This window comes from Egretta garzetta, unplaced genomic scaffold, assembly GCF_000687185.1.
Source record: "Egretta garzetta isolate BGI_Z169 unplaced genomic scaffold, ASM68718v1 scaffold179, whole genome shotgun sequence".
In the NCBI taxonomy this organism is placed as follows: domain Eukaryota; kingdom Metazoa; phylum Chordata; class Aves; order Pelecaniformes; family Ardeidae; genus Egretta; species Egretta garzetta.
The window spans coordinates 5,345,932-5,353,420 of NW_009270001.1; positions in this window are offsets into that span (position 1 = coordinate 5,345,932).

The window sequence follows — 7,489 nt, forward strand, 5'->3', positions numbered from 1 at the left end:
CCCCCCACTCCAGCCAAGTATGAGACTTTACTGCATCAAACACTGAATTTACTGAGATGAAAAGTTAGTGTAATATTGGTCCCGAAGTGTAGGTGGTAATGTTATCTTTTCATAGCTACATATACACCTCTCTTGAGGAGATTTCTTTTAGCTTAAGTCTTGGAGACAGTGCTTTTGAGTCAATATTATGCTGTGATAACTCTTTGAAACTTTATTTCTTTATATTAGCACCACTGGACAATATCCTTCTTTGAGTGAAACACCATCATTTACCAGTAGCTTATATTCAGACTAGTCCCTGTAGCACAATTCAGAAACACATTTTCTATTTACATTTGTCTCTCCCCGCTCTCATTTCACTTCCCAGAGCTTTTCTCCCCATGCTGTAGTAGGCCTGAATTTTGATGAGGCCAAAACACAAAGCAGTCATCATGAATGACTTATTTAGATGCACAACTTTTAGCATACTGCTGATTCGGTTACTATATCAGTCAAGTTGCCTGACTACTCTTCCTGAGATGTAGCAGCTCCAGAAGGATTTGGAGAAACACTACAACAGCCTACTAGAGAGTTGCATTTGTTCTTGCTTTTGCTGTTGCCCAACCCTGATTAGAAGAAATGTTCCTGTTAGCTAATTACTTTCACAGCAGTGACAGATGGCCGAAGGGTGCATGTGCTGGAAAAACAGAGAGGAAAAGGGTTAATGTTGCAAATCACCTCATTCCCCTTTTATTTAGGCTTCTCTAAAGCTGTTGATTTAATGGAGTGATTTCTGATTGGGGCTGGAGCAGTGACTGGAGAATCAGGCCCATGAGGCTTTGTGACCTCCGGGTGAAGGCACTGCAGGTGTGTGGCTAACAAGGTACTAATTGGGTACCAGAGTGAGGATGAAAGCAGTTACAAGCAGTTGGTCAAGAGGCAGCATTGTACCCCAAAGAGCTGCAAGTGCTGAGCTTCGTGACTGGGAAGAGAGGCAAGCTGTACTCCCAGCTGGTTTACTGCTGAAGCCTGCACTGCAAGTGTCTTCTGCGGGAGGAGCAGCCTTTCGCTGGCAGTGCTCCTCTGTGCTGTTCATGCAAACTGCTGAATCTGAGAGAAAAGTTAGACATTGAATTAACGGGTGTGGATGTGGCTCAGTGAGTTATGTTTTCTTAAGAGCACAGATACAGAGATGAAATCCTTCAGTGAGAAGATGCAGGTTGTGCGGCTTCCTTTCTTCTGAAATTTTAAGCAAGTTCTGATGCCTTAATTTCTCTATCCTGTCCCCCTCTTTCCCCCATTTTATTTTACACTGTCAACTCCCTGGAATCTGCTTCCCCCTTACTCCTTGTTGTTGGTATACAAAATCCCCACCTGCTAATGCAACTTTACCATGCTCAGGAGTCCCCTACGTTTGAAATCAGCAGAGAAGGGAGAAAATAAAGGTTACAGGCAGGAGTCTGACAGCTTATTTCCAAATGGCACATGCGCAGGGGTGAAAGCAATGCTGTTATCAGTAAGGGAGCAGGAAGAACTGTGACTGCTTTTTGGTACTCCTACTGCTACAGACCCTTGATTTTTCTTTCCCTGGTAGATTGCTTGATTTTAAAACAGTACTTTTTGCAAGGAAAGAAAGAATGTACCTGCTTTGAGACTGTGTTGGTCAGTACCTCCACGATAAACCTGGCTTATACAGCAAATAGATGCAAGATTTGCATGCTTCTTCCATAATGCAAATTCCTCATCCTTTCCAGGCAGCTGCTCATCTCTTTGTTTACTTTCCTTTGAACAAAAGATGCAATATTGACAGCCTTGTCATCTACAAATGTTTACTTTTTGAGTAACTGGGAGTAAGGGGAAAAAAAGGCAAAAATAAATAGCTAATATATTAGTGGGAGTGCTTGTAAAATGTTCCACTGTGGGCTTTTGTTGTTTTTTTGTTTTGTTTTGTTTTTTTTTTTATGAGGCATCAGCTGTACATTAAATTGCTGCTGAGATGAATGGAAACTAATAGGAGATGTTCCTGAAGTTTATTTTCTAATCAGATCAGACTGGATCTTATTAATAAAAGTGACTACTCTGAGCAGAACTGTCTGTGGCTAAATAATCAGTTTTGTTATTGAGAAGTGATTAAATTGCCTAAGGAAAAAAATATAAATTACACCTGGTTTACTAGGATTTAAATTAAGGGGATTTTTTTCCCCCTAATCAATCTATACTGAATTGCTTTTCTGTTTTATTTATTTATTTATCTTTAGCCTTATTTATTTATTTAATTTCAGGAGTATTGTGTATTCCATAACATGCAGCTCTGTTGAACTCTGTTTTTCAGACTATATTGCAAGGAACACTGACATCATTCTCCTCCATTTAAATGGTGGGAAAACTGAGGCACAGTGGGGGGAAGATGTAACTGGGAGCAATTGTAATATATGAATTAACATGAAAGTGAAGTTTAAACTGTGCTGAAGAAAAGAAAAGGTGTAAAAATATCATGTCTGTAATGGGCTGCAACAGGGAAATTTTTAAATAATGGGAAAATTATCCCTTTTTAAAAAAAAAATACTTGCATTTTGACAGAAAAGGAAAACAAGTGATGATTTTCACACAGTTCTGGTAGCTTACCAAATGATGTCAGTTACCTTTACTGGTAGATTTGCTAGAAGGCAGGATTTGTGATAAATATGCTTAGCAGAATTGACTTTAGAGAAAGCCTGAGCTCTTCCCTTCCTTCACTTCAGAAAAGACAATATTCCAAGGGAATAGACCATAAAGCATAGTCTTCCAGATTTAGACCCTGACTCGGCACTTAACTACAACTGAGTTATTAAATCCTTTTGACACTATCACATGCTTATATGCTTTGCTGACTTGAGATCTTAATGAGGTCCCCTGCAACGGTTCCTTGCTGGCCTCTGGTGTAAGTTCTGCCTGAAGCTTTACAACAGGAGAATAGGTGGCTCCAAACTCCTGTTCTGTTTTTCAGCTAATTTTTCCAACTTGAGAGCATCCTTCTCCAGTTCAGGCTTGATTGCTTGATTACAACACTGAGCACGCTGATAGCACTCCACAAAGAATGCCTCATAATTAGCAGTACTGATAAGCGGGAGAGACAGCGTTAAAATAATAGTTAATGGGCACAGTGCAACAATGTTAATGGGTCAAATTCTCTTCTTGCCTTCATGGTGCAGCTGAGAAAAGTTTATTCCTTTTATTTCTCCTATTTCAAACTGGTAATTGCCTATGTTAAACTCAAGGCATCTTCTAGTACCAAAAAACCTCCTGTCTTAATAAGCATAAAATAATTCCCCTAACCTACAAACTTTACAGCCCAAGTCCCCACCTCCCACAGGAATATGTTGAAACAGCCTCCATCATTATTATTCTTACTGTCACACTGAGGAGACAGATGAGCACTGTGGTGCACCATGAAGGAGGTGAAATTCAGGTCCCACAGGAACGACTTGAGAATCTCACCGAGAAACTTTGGTGTTCCTATTGCTGATTAACAAAGATGTTTGTATATGAGAGGAGCTTACCTGACCCCGAGTATTCATGTATAGAGGAAAGGTATCTCAAATGAGAGGGTCATAATGAATTCAGGATTTGATTGAGTAAAACCAGCAATTTTATTTGACCCAGACAGAGACTGAAAACATGCAGGACTCCAAGATTATAAGGAGTTGACTTTGGAAATAAAATTACTTACATTTGGGCGTTCAGAATGGTCTGGGTTCTCCAAACCAGGTGTAAGTAGCTATGAGTGTTGGTTTGGGATGCACCAGCTGGGTGCTGCCCCTGCCATTGCTCACTGCATTCCACTCTGGCTCTCACTCCCTTTTGGATCAAAGGCAACTGTCTAGCTCCAGCGCATAGCTGGAGTCCAACCTTGAGGCAATAAAAGCAAGAAAAGGCAAGCGAAAAGGAGGTAGCTATCTTCCTGACATGAACAGCTGGTCAGAGGCATTCTTCTGACCCCAATGTAACTCACTCTTCCAAAGGTAGTTGCAGACAGTGTTTAAACGTTCAAGCTCAGAGTCTTTTTTTTTTTTTTTTTTTTTAATTATTATTATTCCTGCAGCTTTTTATTTCCTGCATTTAACCTGCCGGTTTTATTTTTAGTTTCTTCTACCTATAAAACCCCCCTCAGGAAGCCCAGGAATAAAATTCTCTAAGTGAGATTCCCTTGAACAAAAAAAAAAAAAAAAAAAAAAAAAAGGAAGTCCTTGAACTTTTTCTATTTTGTCTTTTCTTTTTACACTTCAGTGGTGTTTGGTGGCTTAAAAAGCTTGAGCTCACCAAATTTTTATTCTTGAATTTTCCATGTGTTTAATACCCTGTGGCATACGGAGGGCATTCTAATTTCAGTGAATGGTACACAAGACCAGGAGACTTTGTTAATATAGTTGTGATTCTCCCAGTGCATAGTTAGATGCATATGTACATAGTTATATATAATGAGATCATAGAATCATAGAATGGTTTGTGTTGGAAGGGACTTTAAAGATCATTCAGTTCCAACCCCCCTGCCATGGGCAGGGACACCTTCCACTAGACCATGTTGCTTAAAGCCCCATCCTTGAACACTTCCAGGGATGGGGCATCCACAACTTCTTTCAGGTCCACCTGTGCCAGTGCCTCACCACCCTCATAGTGAAGAATCTAATCTAAATCTACTCTCTTTTGTTTTAAAGCCATTACCCCTTGTCCTGTCAGTACATGCCCTTGTAAAAAGTCTCTCTCCATCTTTCTTGTAGGCCCCCTTCAGGTACAGGAAGGCTGCTATAAAATGTCCCTGCTGTCTTCTCTTCTTTAGGCGGAACAATCCCTATTCTTTCAGCTCGTCTTCACAGAAGAGGTGCTCCAGCCCTCTTATCATCTTTGCGGCCCTTCTCTGACCTCACTCCAACAGGTCCATGTCCTTCTTATGCAGGGAGGCCCAGAACTGAACACAATACTCCAGTTGGGGTCTCGTGAGAGTAGAGTAGAGGGGCAGAATCATCTCCCTCGACCTGCTGGTCACACTTCTTCTAGGCTGCAGGCACACATCACTGTGTCATTGTGAGCTTCTCATCAGCCAAACCTCCCAAGTCCTTCTCCTCAGGGCTGATCTAAATCCGTTCTCCACCCAGTCTGTATTTGTGCTTGGCATTGCCCCAGCCCATGTAGAAGACCTTGTACTTTGCCTTGTTGAACTTCGTGAGGTTCACACCTCTCAAGCATGTCAAGGTCCCTCTGGGTGGCATCCCTTCCCTCCAGCATGTCAACTGCACCCCACAACTTGGTGCTGTTGGCAAATTTGCTGAGGGTGCACTCAATCCCACTGTCCATGTTGCTGACAAAGATATAAACCAGCTCTGGTCCCAATATTGACCCCTGAGGAATGCCACTTGTCACTGGTCTCCACGACCAGTGCACATATATATGTAATATATATGTGTATTAAATACATGTAGTATATATGTTGTATGCTCAGAAATGTTTATATATACATATATATACACACACACATATGTACATACATATAACTTCTGAACTTTTCAGGCAAGGGGAAGACAGGGAAGAGGCATGTTTTCCTGTGGCAGTGTTTAGTTCCAAAATGAAATATTTCAGTGTTTGGAATTTACACGCAATCACAGTCCTTCACCTCCATGTAGCATCCAGGACCACAGTTTTTTTAAAAACCTGAAAATGGGGGAGTGGGTGTGGATTTGCTTCTCATGTTTTCAGAAATTGCCTTGTGTTCTTTCTCCTCCAAATGGAGGCCCAGCAAGTGTGACACTTGATAGGCAGTTGTTCTGAAGAGGATCAGGATATAATCACTTTCTCTCAGGCTAGTGGGCACCAAGCAAGCATCTGCAGACCTCAGTAGGAAAACTGGAGCAGTGAGAAATCACATTTAAATATCCTTTTTTTCCTATCTTGAATATGTGAATAATGAGTATTGGGTACTCCATGGCATATGTCCACTGAGATCAGGAAGTGTGTATATCTGTAAATGCTACCCCTGCAGTCCTTAAATTTATTTTGTGTGAATTATTCTTTATGGCCATGAATCTCAAGATGTCAGGGACGAGTAATGGGCTGTGTACCTTTAGCAGATCTGAACTGCTACCAGTGGATATGAGCCCTGATATCTGAAGATACTTTGTTCTCAGTTTTTATTTCAAATCCTTCTCTATACCCATCAGCCCCACCATTGCAGTGGGAATAAAATGGGATAATGACTCTATTCCAGGGCATTAATGGGCAGAACATGTTTGCAATGTGTTTAGCTGCCATCAATATTAATGCACTCATTTGAGGGGCAATAAATTGATAGAGTGAGGCCTTATAATGCATAAAAATTGCATCAGCTTCAGAGCTTTAATGGAAAATTCCTCCATGAATAGAAGTAATTGGGGACGGGGCTTTTCCTAAAGTCATTTTATTTAGCACTTTGCATATTCAGTGCTGGACAAGATCACTCTTGCTGTCTTCCCTTGGGATCTCAGTGGGACAAGAACTTAGGGTTGTTATGATGTAACAACAACGTTAAAAAAAACAAGTGAATAAACTGTCTTTGCTGTTTCAGAAAAGATGGTGTGTAGTTGTCTTCTATAATGACGAAGTTAGAAATAAATAAACTATATTTATCCCCAGATTTATTAGTCTGAAAAAATGACCGAATAATGTCCTAAAAAAGAGCAAACAGTGCATTAAGATGATTATGTATGTATTTATCCACCTATTCCTTCCTCACCTCCAGTCAAAAGGAGATGTCAGACCATCTTAGTGAGTGGTCACTTGGGCTGTATCTGTATCAGTAAATTAAGTATTATATTTCTGTGCACTGAATGTGATTTTCTACACTGTTGTCAGAAGTGTTCCTGGACTTGTTTTGGTCTGCACCAACTGGTACGCTCCCAAATAATTCCTGTTCATCACTGATCATTAGCATGAGTTAAAGGCCCAACAAGTAGTTGAAAGGTGGCTGTCCTCTTTTTAAGGCTGTGTGGATTAACAGCTTGAATGCAGGTCATTTTATGCTTTTTTGCCTCTGTGACTGAACAGTCCCAGGGATTTATTTAATTTATAGCTATAAACATAGCCATCAAAAACTTCTGTGACTAAGTCATTTAAGAGCTGGTAAAAACTCTGCCATATTTATTTACTTAGGCTGGAAAGCATATATATGCCGTAGCTGGTTGACAACCCTATTTAAAAGAAAAAGAGATGCATAGAGATTAATGCACCAAATCATGTTTAAATGTATGTACAAGATAGGCAGAAGGAAGATTCACTTTCGTGTATGCTAGCGCATGTCACTCATGACTGGTAACACCTTGTTGTGGTTTAACCTGGCAGACAGCTAAATATCACACAGCCGTTCGCTCACTCCCTGCCTGCCCAGTGGAATCGAAAAAAAAAAAGCAAAATTCATGGCTTGAGATAAAGAAAGTTTAATATGACAGAAAAGGAAGGGAAATAATAATAATAATAATAATAATAATAATAACAATAATAATAA